This window comes from Arachis stenosperma, chromosome 9 (assembly GCF_014773155.1).
Source record: "Arachis stenosperma cultivar V10309 chromosome 9, arast.V10309.gnm1.PFL2, whole genome shotgun sequence".
Classification (NCBI taxonomy): domain Eukaryota; kingdom Viridiplantae; phylum Streptophyta; class Magnoliopsida; order Fabales; family Fabaceae; genus Arachis; species Arachis stenosperma.
The window spans coordinates 66820050-66832476 of record NC_080385.1 but is presented as its reverse complement, the minus strand read 5'-3'; positions in this window follow the sequence as shown (position 1 = coordinate 66832476).

Here is a 12427-nt window from a genome sequence, read left to right as displayed (position 1 = left end):
TCGGGACCGCAGGAACAGCACCATCCCCCCCGGCTTGGAACTTCCACACCAGATCTATCCTCGGCCAAAGGGGAAGTCGGGTTCACAACCGGAACCTCGGGATCGGACGCTGGAGCCTGGGGGTCGGACACCGGAACCTCATCCTCAGCAGGAGCAGGAACAATCTTTCCCTCCACAACCATGTTATCAGTACTGAACAAGCTCAGATCCAGGTCGGGAGCAAGAACCCGGACCTGATCCCTCAGATTCACAAACATAGCATCCATACCCTTGGCCACAATATCCTCCAGCTCATAAAAATCATCTCGAGCAGACTGCAATTTTTCCTTTGCCTCCACAAGCTCGGCATACAGCTTAGTGTAGTTCTCCGTCGCCACCCTCGCCATCTCCTCAGACGTCCTCGCCGCCGCCACAGCCGCAATAGCCCTAGTCTTCTCTACCTCCAAAGAGGCCTCCAGCTCAGTAATCCTAGCATCCTTCAGTTGACTAATTTTATCAAGGTCAGACCGTGCCTTCTCAAGTCGGGAGCTGGTCGCCCCAAGGGGAGCTTTCTTGAACTCCCGAGCAATGGCGGCATGAAGACTAGCCATCCGAACACAGCTCCGCGCCATATACTGAAAGTGATGCTCCATAGACGCATCATCAGTAGAAATATAGGTTTGGGGGAGAATGTGCTGCTCAACCCAACCAAGAGCGTCAAAATCCTTGTCATTAAAGCCGGCAAGCTCTCGGGAGGTCTTCTGTTGTCGAGGACGGGGAAAGCTGACCGGGTCCGGAGGACGGAGGATCCTGAGTTATAGCTCGGAACTGAGGGGTTGGAATAGTCTTCGACCGAGTCTGAACACCCACGGTAGTCTTCTGCGGGGAAGGTCGGGCAGAAGCCTCAGCCTCAATATTCCGAGCTGCAGCGGACTTCTTCGACCGACGAAGAAACTTCATAGAATCAGCCTGAGAAGACATCTCTGCAGAAACAAAAGAAAGAGACTATCACAAACAGAAAAACCAAAAACGAAGCCAAAATACGAAAAAGGAAATCTCAAAGAGAGGTCGGGAACTACCTAACTCGGAATGGAGAAGGCTTGGATCTCCCAGCATTTTCTTCGTATCCAAGTGAGGTGCCCGACCCCATAGACTGCTCAACACACCAACAAAAGCCTGTTCCACCTCATCTAAACTCTCAAAAGTGTACTTAACCGACACCACATTCTCTTGCCAACAAAGAGGAAAAGAAGGCTCCCCACTCTCATCTAAAAAGAAAGGTCGGACATCTCCAAAAGCCCGAACTTTGAAATAATAGTTCTTGAAATCATGAAACGACTCATCATACAAAGTACAAAACTTCTTTCCGGCGTTTGCCCTAAAAGAGACCCAAGACACCTTCCCTCCACCCGAGCCCGGCTTCGTCAACACAAACAGATAAGAAAAAAGGGAAACAGAAGGAGAGACGCCCAAAATCTGACACAAAAGTTGAAACAGCTTTAAAAATGCCCAAGAATTCGGATGGAGTTGCGTAGGGGCAAGGTTACAAGACCAAAGGACCTCGGATTCTAAGTCGGTGAAAGGAAGTCGGACACCTAGCTTAGAGAAGAAACAATCGTAAGCATAGAAGAAAAGTTTCTCGGAACTCTCTAAAGGCGGGAAACATACCCTCTCCTCGGACTCCGGGGCTACTAGCTCATAATCTCGCTCAGACTCCCTGTTCTCACAAATACTACACTCCCTACGGAACCTAATCAAGTACTCAGAATCTACAACAGACGGGACCCTTAGAGGAGCAGGATCTACCCAACCTAGACCACTCGGAATCTTGGTCGACATTGCTTGAAACACCTTTCGAGACATAAAAAATCTTGCCTACAAAGAAAAAATACAACAGCAAGGCAAAAATCACACAAAGGCAGAAAAAACCCATTTCAGCAGAAGCAAGAAAACAAAGTTCTTTTAGGGAAAATACAGCAACCCGAATAGGCAAAGTAATCAGAGAAAAGAGCCCCCACCACACAACATGCAAACAAACAGTGGCGGCACCTCTTTCCGGGGCAACCCAAACATAGAAGAAAAAGAAACAGAAGCATACGTACACAGCAAAAGTGAAAGACGAAAACAAACCTGGAAAAGAAAGGAAGACGACGGCGAGCTCCAACGCAAAAAGAGCGAGAACGGCGGCACAGAAGAAACTCCGAAAAGAACGCACAGAAAAACTGGAGAGAAGAACAGAGAGAAAAAAGGAAGGTGCTCGAAAAAGAAAAGCGACGAAAAAACTCAGAAAAGGAAAGGAATAAACGAAGAAAAATGAGGAAAGGGGCAAATATATAAATGCCTCCACAGAGCGCCGCACGGAAATCGAGGAAGAAACGGTAACAAAGCAATAAATGCTGAAACGACCGTTTTTTCAAAATTCAAAACTACTATGCCCGAGCTCGACCTCTCAAAAGGACGAACTCGGGCAGGGGCACTGTTCATACCCTGACCGAGCTCTCCTAACCCGGCTAATCCACAGAAGGTCCGAGGTCGTCCCAAAGGCCCACGCCTGAGGTCGGACCTCGGACCAACAAAGGAAAAGGCCCATCAAAAGGAGCGAAGCCCAAAACCTAAAGGCCGAAAAGGCCTGGGAAAGGCGGTTCCACAGAGATAAAGATAAAACTCCCAAAAAGATAAGATAAGATAAGAATATCTTATCCAGGGATGATCACGACCAACTACTATAAATACACTGGAGCACCCAGGTATAACTCATACTCTAATTCTACTCGATATCTGCTTGGACCCATGCTAACTTAAGCATCGGAGTGTCATTGCAGGTACACCCCCCCGTCGTTCAGCACACCAAGCTCGGGTCACAGACCCCTACCTCGGACCTTGCCTGAACGACCGAGCTACACGTTTCAGGTAACCCTCGGAACAGCTACTTTCCATCCTCTCAGTGAAAATAGTCCAAATGCGCTGTCACTGCACGGCTAATCATCTGTCGGTTCTCGATCATGTTAGAATAGAATCCAGTGATCCTTTTGCGTCTGTCACTACGCCCAACACTCGCGAGTTTGAAGCTCGTCACAGTCATCCCTTCCCAGATCCTACTCGGAATACCACAGAACATGGTTTAGAATTTTCGGATCTCAGGAATGGCCGCCAATAATTCTAGCTTATACCACGAAGACTCCGATCTTTCGGAATGAAGGCCAAGAGATACACGCTCAATCTTAAGTAGAACGGAAGTGGTTGTCAGTCGCGCGTTCATAGGTAAGAATGATGATGAGTGTCACGGATGATCACATTCATCAGGTTGAAGTGTGAGTGAATATCTTAGAATAAGAACAAGCTTGAATTGAATAGAAAATAGTAGTAATTGCATTAATACTCGAGGAACAGCAGAGCTCCACACCTTAATCTATAGTGTGTAGAAACTCCACTGTTGAAAATACATAAGTGGTCTGGAGGTCCAGGCATGGCCGAATGGCCAGCCTCCCTAAATATGAGAATGTATCCAGAATTTTCTCTATAATTAAAAGGTCCTATTTATAATGAAACTAGCTACTAGGGTTTATAGAAATAGGTAAATGATGCAGAAATCCACTTCCGGGCCCACTTGGTGTGTGCTTGGGCTGAGCATTGAGCTTTATATATGTAGAGGTCATCCTTGGAGTTAAACACCAGCTTTGGTGCCAGTTTGGGCGTTTAACTCCAACTTTTATGCCAGTTCTGGCGTTTTGACGCCAGAAAAGGGCAGAGAGCTGGCATTTTGACTTAATTTTACATCATCAAAACTCATGCAAAGTATGGACTATTATATATATCTGGAAAACCCTGGATGTCTACTTTCCAAAGCAGTTGAGCGCGCGCCATTTGGAGTTTTGTAGCTCTAGAAAATCCACTTCGAGTGCAGGAAGGTCAAAATCCGACAGCATCTGCAGTCCTTTGTTAGCCTCTGAATAAGATTTTTGCTCAGGTCCCTCAATTTCAGCAATATACGTTCGGCCATCCCCCCTTCCCCACCATTCGAATTTGCTTTCCTCCTCTCTCTCCTCTTTCTTTTCTTTTTCTTGAGGACAAGAAACCCTCTAAGTTTGGTGTGTTTTTCCGTGATCACTAAGCTAAGGCTCATCAAGATCATGGCTCCCAAAGGAAAACAAACCAATTCTAGAGGCAAGAAAGAGAATGCTCCAAAGGATCTTTGGAGTCAAGAGAGGTTCTTAACCAAAGAATATGCAGACCATTACCACAAAATAATGGGTCTGTGGTCAGTGATCCCGGAAGTTAAATTTGATCTGAAAGAAAATGAATATCCGGAGATCCAAGAGCAAATTCGAAACAGAGTATGGGAAGTTCTAACCAACCCTGAGACAAAGGTTGGAAGAAACATGGTTCAGGAATTCTACTCAAATCTGTGGCTGACAGATAAGCAGAGAATGACTGGAACTGCTTTTTATAGCTACAGAACCATGGTCAGAGGGAGAATTATTTACTTCCATCTGGACAAAATAAGAGAGGTCTTCAAATTGCCTCAACTACAAGATGATCCTGAATCCTTTAATAGGAGAATGGTGAGAGTAGATAAGGGGTTAGATCAAGTTCTAGAGGACATATGCCTCCCTGGAACCAAGTGGATGACCAATTCAAAAGGTGTCCCAAACCAACTCAAGAGGGGAGATCTCAAACCAGTTGCAAGAGGTTGGTTGGACTTCATAGGGCGTTCTATTTTGCCCACTAGTAACCGTTCTGAGGTTACTATCAAGAGAGCAGTGATGATTCATTGCATTATGCTGGGAAAAGAAGTGGAGATTCATCATCTGATTGCTTGTGAGATTTACACAACTGCAAACAAGAACTACACTGAAGCCAAACTGGCTTACCCAAGCTTAATCTCTTTTCTATGTAAAGATGCTGGGGTGAGGATGGGAGTAGATGAATTCATCCCAATTGAACACCCAATCACCAAGAAGTCAATGGAAGGAAAAATGCAAGATAACTCTATCAAAAGGAGGGCGCAGGAGTTCTTCCCTGAACTTCCTGAAATTGACTACTGGACCTGCCTAGAAGCATCTGTTGCCAAGCTGCAAGAAGCTATGAAACAAATTAAGGAAGAACAGCAGAATCAAAACTGCATGCTCTGCAAATTGCTGAAAGAACAAGAGAAGCAGGGGCGTGAGCTACAGAAGATGAAGCGCCAGAAGCTCTCCCTTGAAGGGTCAAATACCCCACAAGTTGAGGGACCATCCACTTCTCGAAATCAAGGTTGTTGAGTCCTAACTCTGTGATAACCTCTATCATTAGGAGTCTATTTTAGAGTCATTTAAATTTTTGATTTCTATTACTATTAGTCTTATCTTATATTTATTTTTGAGTCTTGTTCTTAATTCATGATTAATAAAATTTAAGGTTCATGTCTTAAAGCTATGAATGTCCTATGAATCCATCACCTCTCTTAAATGAAAAATGCTTTAATCACAAAAGAACAAGAAGTACAGGACTTCGAATTTATCTCTGAAACTAGTTGAATTAGTTTGATGTGGTGACAATACTTTTTGTTTTCTGAATGAATGCTTGAACAGTGCATATGTCTTTTGAATTTGTTGATTAAAGAATGTTAAACTTGTTGGCTCTTGAAAGAATGATGGAAAAGGAGAAATGTTATTGAGGATCTGAAAAATCATCAAATTGATTCTTGAAGCAAGAAAAAGCAAAAAAAAAAAGAGTGAGAAAAAAAATATATTTAATAAAAAGTGATCCAAGGCAAAAAGAGTGTGCTTAAGAACCCTGGACACCTCTAATTGGGGACTCTAGCAAAGCTGAGTTACAATCTGAAAAGGTTCACCTAGTTATGTGTCTGTGGCATGTATTTATCCGGTGGTAATACTGGAAGACAGAGTGCTTTGGACAACAGCCAAGACTCATAAAGTAGCTATGTTAAAGAATCATCATACTTAACTAGGAGAATCAATAACACTATCTGAATTCTGAGTTCCTATAGATGCCAATCATTCTAAACTTCAAAGGATAAAGTGAGATGCCAAAACTGTTCAGAGGCAAAAAGCTACTAGTTCCGCTCATCTAATTGGAGCTAAGTTTCTTTGATATTTTGGAGTCTATAGTATATTCTCTTCTTTTTATTCTATTTGATTTTCAGTTGCTTGGGGACAAGCAACAATTTAAGTTTGGTGTTGTGATGAGCGGATAATTTATACGCTTTTTGGCACTGTTTTTAGTATATTTTTTAGTACATTTTAGTTAGTTTTTAGCATGTTTTTATTAGTTTTTAGTTAAAATTCAATTTTCTGGGCTTTACTATGAGTTTATGTGTTTTTCTGTGATTTCAGGTATTTTCTGGCTGAAATTGAGGGACCTGAGCAAAAATCTGATTCAGAGGCTGAAAAGGACTGCAGATGCTGTTGGATTCTAACCACCTTACACTCGAAGTCAATTTTCTGGAGCTACAAAAGCCCAATTGGCGCGCTCTCAATTGCGTTGGAAAGTAGACATCCTGGGCTTTCCAGCAATCTATAATAGTCCATATTTGCCCGAGCTTTGATGGCCCAAATCGGCGTTGCAAATCAGCTTCAGAATTCCCGGCGTTTAACGCCGGAACTGGCACAAAAATTGGAGTTAAACGCCCAAACTGGCATAAAAGCTGGCGTTTAACTCCAGAAAATGTCTCTACACATGAAAGCTTCAATGCTCAGCCCAAGCACACACCAAGTAGACCCTGGAAGTGGATTTTTATGTCATTTACTCATTTCTGTATACCCTAAGTTACTAGTTCACTATTAATAGGACCTTTTGATATTGTATCTCTATCACATGACACTTTACACGTTTCTCATTGTATCTTCTACGGCATGAATCTCTAAACCCCATGGTTGGGGGTGAGGAGCTCTGCTGTGTCTTGATGGATTAATGCAATTACTACTGTTTTTCATTCAATCACGCTTGCTTCTATCCTAAGATATCACTTGCTCCTAAACTTGATGAATGTGATGATCCGTGACACTCATCATCATTCTCACCTATGAACGTGTGCCTGACAACCACCTCCGTTCTACCTTAGATTGAGTAGATATCTCTTGGATTCCTTAATCAGAATCTTCGTGGTATAAGCTAGAATTGATGACGGCATTCAAGAGAATCCGGAAGGTCTAAACTTTGTCTGTGGTATTCTGAGTAGGATTCAATGATTGAATGACTGTGACGAGCTTCAAACTTCTGAAGGCTGGGCGTTAGTGACAGACGCAAAAGAATCACTAGATTCTATTCCAACCTGATTGAGAACCGACAGATGATTAGCCGTGCTGTGATAGAGCGCGTTGAACATTTTTACTGAGAGGATGGGAGGTAGCCATTGACAACGGTGAAACCCTACATACAGCTTGCCATGGAAGGAGCCTTGCGTGCATGAAGAAGAAGACATTAGGAAAACAGAGATTCAGAAGATAGAGCATCTCAAAAACCTCAACCTGTTCTCCATTACTGCAAAACAAGTACTTATTTCATGTTCTTTTACTTTTCACAATTAAACCTGATAATTGTTGATATCCTGACTAAGAGTTACAAGATAACCATAGCTTGCTTCAAGCCGACAATCTCCGTGGGATCAACCCTTACTCACGTAAGGTGTTACTTGGACGACCCAGTGCACTTGCTGGTTAGTTGTGCGGAATTGCAAAAGTGTGATTGCAATTTCGTGCACCAGGCTTCCTCAATTCTCATCCTTCTCATCATGTTCAAGGACATGAAATTGATGCTAGCCCCCAAGTCGCATAAGGCCTTCTCAATATTGATATCCCCTATGATGCAGGGGATTTGGAAACTCCCTGGGTCTTTTATTTTAAGGGAGAGTTTCTTTTGTATGATAGCACTATACTCCTCAGTTAGGACTACAGTCTCCTCTTCTCCCCAGTTTCTTTTTCTTGTCATGAGTTCCTTCAAGAACTTGGCGTAGAAGGGCATTTGCTCTAGTACTTCAGCAAATGGTATATTGATTTGGAGCTTTTTGAAGACATCCAAGAATTTGGAAAACTGGCTATCCTTCCCATCCTTCCTTAGCCTTTGTGGGTATGGTGCCTTTGGCACATAAGGCTTCAAGACTAGCTTTGGTGAAGATGGGCCAAGGGTCTCTTTATTCTTCTTGTTTTCAGGCTTTTCTGCAGCATCTTTTCCGTGGTTCTCCTGGCTTAGGGTTGCCTCTTCTACCACCTTTTCACTCCTAAGTATGATGGCCTTGCATTCCCCTCTTGGGTTGTCCATGGTGTCACTGGAAATGTGTGTGTAGGCATTGGAATTTGCTTGGATAAGATCCCCACTTGTGCTTCCAGCTTTGAGATTGCTGCACCTTGATTCTTCATATTAGATCTGTATTTTTCTTGGTTGGCATCTATCTTCTTTTTAGCCTGTGCTTGTCTCTCCAAAAGGGTGGAAATAGCCCCTATGAGCTATGATGATAGCTGTGCTATTGCAGCCTCTACTCTCTCAAAGTTACCTCTAATCTCGCATGGTTGTGAGGTTGAGGCTAATGTGTCTTGATGGTGGTGTGTTTGTTGGGTGGAGGGGTATGATGTGTGAGGTAGATTGTGGTAGGGTCTGTTGTTGTTTGATTGATGGCTAAAGTTGTGATTTTGGTAGTGATTAGCTTGGTATGGCTTGTTATGATCTTGGTTTTGACCTTGTTGGTTCCCCCACCAGAAATTTGGGTGGTTCTTCCATCCTGGGTTATATGTCTTGGAGTTCGGATCATATGGTGGTGGAAAGTGGTTGTGTACATAGTTTGCTTGCTCACATTCGACTTTTGGTGCATCTCCTTCTTGGGGTGGTGCTTGAGCTTAAACCACTACAACTTGATTGTTCTCCATCTTCTTAGTCAAGGCAGCTAGTTGTGCCGCAATTGCCTTATTTTGTGCCAACAGGGCATCTACAGAGTTGAGTTCCAGCACCCTCTTCTTTTGGCCCCTTTCTGAAGCGTAGAAGTAGTCATTCTCAGCTACAGTTTCAATGACATCTATGGCTTCCTCAATAGTCTTCTTCTTGTTGAGTGAACCCCCTGAAGAGTGGTCCACATCCTTCTTTGATTCATAGGTTAGTCCTTCATTGAAAATGTGGAGCTGCACCCATTCATTAAACATATCTAGTGGACATTTTCTTGTTAGATCCTTGAACCTTTCCCAGGCCTCATAGAGTGTTTCACCATCTAGCTGTCTGAAGGTTTGCACCTCAGCTCCTAGCCTGTTGATCCTCTGTGGAGGGTAAAATCTTGCTAGAAATTTGTTCACAATATCTTCCCATGTGGTTAGGCTCTCCTTGGGAAATGCTTCCAACCACTTTGTTGCCTTATCTCTGAGTGAGAAAGGGAACAATAGTAGTTTGTAGGTGTCAGGGTGTACTCCATTGGACTTTATAGTATCACATATCCTCAAGAATGTGCTGAGATGTTGATTTGGATCTTCTTGGGCACTTCCTCCATATGAACAATTATTCTGGACTAGTGTGATGAGTTGAGGTTTCAACTCAAAGTTGTTAGCATGAATTATTGGCTTGAGGATGCTGCTGCCAAAATTTCCTGGATTTGGGTTGATGTAGGAGCCTAAGACTCTACTCTCTTGCCCAGCTTGATTTCCAGCACCTCCTCCAATATTATTGTGCACTTCGTCTTCCATGGTGGTTGTTAGATCTTCTTCCACTGGTTCTTCTCCAACTATGCCTTTGCCCCTAGCCTCCCTCCTCAACCTAAGGAAGGTTCTCTCAGGTTCACTATCAAAAGAGGATGAAGGTTCTCCTCTTTTGCCTGTTGGTACATGAAATCGTGATACACAACTTCGTGCAGCTGACCAGCAAGTGCACTGGGTCGTCCAAGTAATACCTTACGTGAGTAAGGGTCGATCCCATGAAGATTGTCAGCTTGAAGCAAGCTATGGTCATCTTGTAAAACTCAGTCAGGTGGATTCAAATGGTTATGGGGTTTTGATAATTAAAAGAACGAAATAGAACATAAAATAGGATAGAAATACTTATGCAATTCATTGGTGGAAATTTCAGATAAGCGTAGGAAGATGCTTTATTCCCTCTAAGCCTCTGCTTTCCTATTGCCTTCATCCAATCATTCATACTCCTTTCCATGGCAAGATGTTTGTAGGTGGATCACCGTTGTCAATGGCTACCATCCATCCTCTCAGTGAAAATAGTCCTCTACGGTTTTCCGCATAGCTAATCGGTTTACGCACTGTCACTCCACCCCACAATCGCGAGTTTGAAGCTTGTCACAGTCATCCCATCCCAGATCCTACTCAGAATACCACAGATAAGGTTTAGACTTTTCGGATCTTAAGAATGATGCCAATTGATTCTAGCTTATACCACGAAGACTCTGATCTCACGGAATGGAAGGCTCTGTTGTCAGGAGAGGCAACCATGCGTCGTGGACCAGGAGGCCAAGAGATATGCATTCAAGCTTGTTTTCATGTAGAACGGAAGTGGTTGTCAGACACGCGTTTATAAGTGAGAATGGTGATGAGTATCACTTTATCATCACATTCATCATGTTAAAGTGCGAATGGATATCTTATAACAAGAATAAGATTGAATTGAATAGAAAACAGTAGTAATTGCATTAATTCATGAGGAACAGCATAGTTCTACACCTTAATCTATGATGTGTAGAAACTCTACCGTTGAAAATATATAAGAACAAGGTCTAGACATGGCCGAATGGCCATGCCTCCCAATAACATGAAACAATCAAAAAGGGTTCAAAGACCTGATCCCAAGATCAAAGATGATCAAAAAGATGAAAATACAATAGTAAAAGGTCCTATTATAGTAAACTAGTAACCTAGGGTTTACATAAATAAGTAAATGATGCAGAAATCCACTTCTGGGGCCCACTTGGTGTGTGCTTGGGCTGAGCATTGAAGCTTTCACGTGCATAGGCCAGTTTGGGCGTTTAACACCAGCTTTTATGCTAGTTCTGGCGTTTAACGCCAGAAAAGGGTCTCTGACCGGCGTTTTGACGCCAATTTGGGCCATCAAATCTCGGGCAAAGTATGGACTATTATACATTGCTGGAAAGCCCAAGATGTCTACTTTCCAAGGCAATTAAGAGCGTAGGAAGGTCAGAATCCAACAGCATCTTTAATCCTTTTTCAGCCTCTGAATTAGATTTTTGCTCAGGTCCCTCAATTTCAGCCAGAAAATACCTAAAATTATAGAAAAACACACAAACTCATAGTAAAGTCCAGAAATGTGATTTTTTTCAAAAAAACTAATAATTATATACTAAAAACTAACTAAATCATACTAAAAACTACCTAAAAACAATGCCAAAAAGCGTATAACTTATCCGCTAATCACAACACCAAACTTAAATTGTTGCTTGTCCCCAAGCAACTGAAAACAAAATAGAATAAAAAGAAGAGAATATTCAATGAAACTCACAATATCAATGAAACTTAGTCCTAATTAGATGAGCAGGGCAAGTAGCTTTTTGCTTCTGAACAGTTTTGGCATCTCACTTTATCCTTTTGAAATTCAAAATGATTGGCATTTATAGGAACTCATAATTTAGATAGTGTTATTGATTCTCCTAGTTCAGTATGTTGATTCTTGAACACAGCTACTTTATGAGTCTTGGCCGTGACCCTAAGCACTTTGTTTTCCAATATTACCACGGGATACATAAATGCCACAGACACATAACCGGGTGAACCTTTTCAGATTGTGACTCAGCTTTGCTAAAGTCCCCAGTTAGAGGTGCCCAGAGTTCTTAAGCACACTCTTTCTGCTTTGGATCACGACTTTAGATTTTCACTTGGACCTTCATGACACAAGCACATGGTTAGGGACAGCTTGGTTTGGCCGCTTTGGCCAGGATTTTATTCCTTTGGGCCCTCCTATCCATTAATGCTCAAAGCCTTGGATCTTTTTTACCCTTGCCTTTTAGTTTTAAGGGCTTTTTCTTTCTTCCCTTTTTTTTATCTTTTTTTTGCCACTTTTTCTTTTTCACTGCTTTTTCTTGCTTCAAGAATCAATTTCATGATTTTTCAGATTATCAACAACATTTATCTTTGTTCATTATTCTTTCAAAAGCCAATAATTTTAACATTCATAAACTTCACTATAAAAGATATGCACTGTTCAAGCATTCATTTAGAAAAACAAAAAGTATTGCCACCACATCAAAATAATTAAACTAATTTCAAGATAAAATTTGAAATTCATGTACTTCTTGTTCTTTTGTAATTACGAACATTTTTCATTTAAGAAAGGTGAAGGATTCATGGAATTATTCAAAGCTTTAAGACATAGACACTAGACACTAATGATCATGTAATGAAGACACAAACATAGATAACATATAAAGCATAAAAATCGAAAAACAGAAAAATAAGAACAAGGAAATTAAAGAACGGGTCCATCTTAGTGATGGCGGCTAGTTCTTCTTCTTGAA